Genomic DNA, 555 nt, shown 5'->3' on the forward strand with positions numbered 1-555 from the left:
TAATGTAATAATAGCATTTAAATGAACTGGAAAAGCACAGGAGGAAAATCCTTTCAACGACAAGTTTATTTTCAGCAGGCAATAACACATACACACTTAAATAAATAAATGGCAGCAGGGAGCTGCCTTGATACAGCGGCAGCGGAACGGCTGACTGCGTTAGCCTGCATCTGATGTATGTATATACTGAAGCAGAGGCTTGTTCTGTTTGGGTCCGCCTGTCCCCCATGTGTGAGACCTACGATTTGACGCTCTGCCCGTGCATGTCCACTGATTGTTTCCTAATGTGATTTCCTCCTATACTGAGTTCCTGAAGAAGCGCATCAAGCGTGAAACGCGTAGAACTTATACCACTCCAGCTACCAACATCTTCCCATCTATGACTATTGACAGACACTATGTGGTCAACTCTATTAGTCTGTTGGAGTAAAAGTGGTATTTGGAGGTTTAATCCAATGTATCAAAACAAGCAGAATATGAATGTTACATGGTTACAATTTCTATATTTTTATTACCAATTTTAATCACGTTCTAATAAAAAAAAAAAAAAAAAAA

The sequence above is a fragment of the Nanorana parkeri genome, unplaced genomic scaffold, assembly GCF_000935625.1.
Source record: "Nanorana parkeri isolate BGI_ZX_2015 unplaced genomic scaffold, ASM93562v1 scaffold1242, whole genome shotgun sequence".
NCBI classification, from domain to species: Eukaryota; Metazoa; Chordata; class Amphibia; order Anura; family Dicroglossidae; genus Nanorana; species Nanorana parkeri.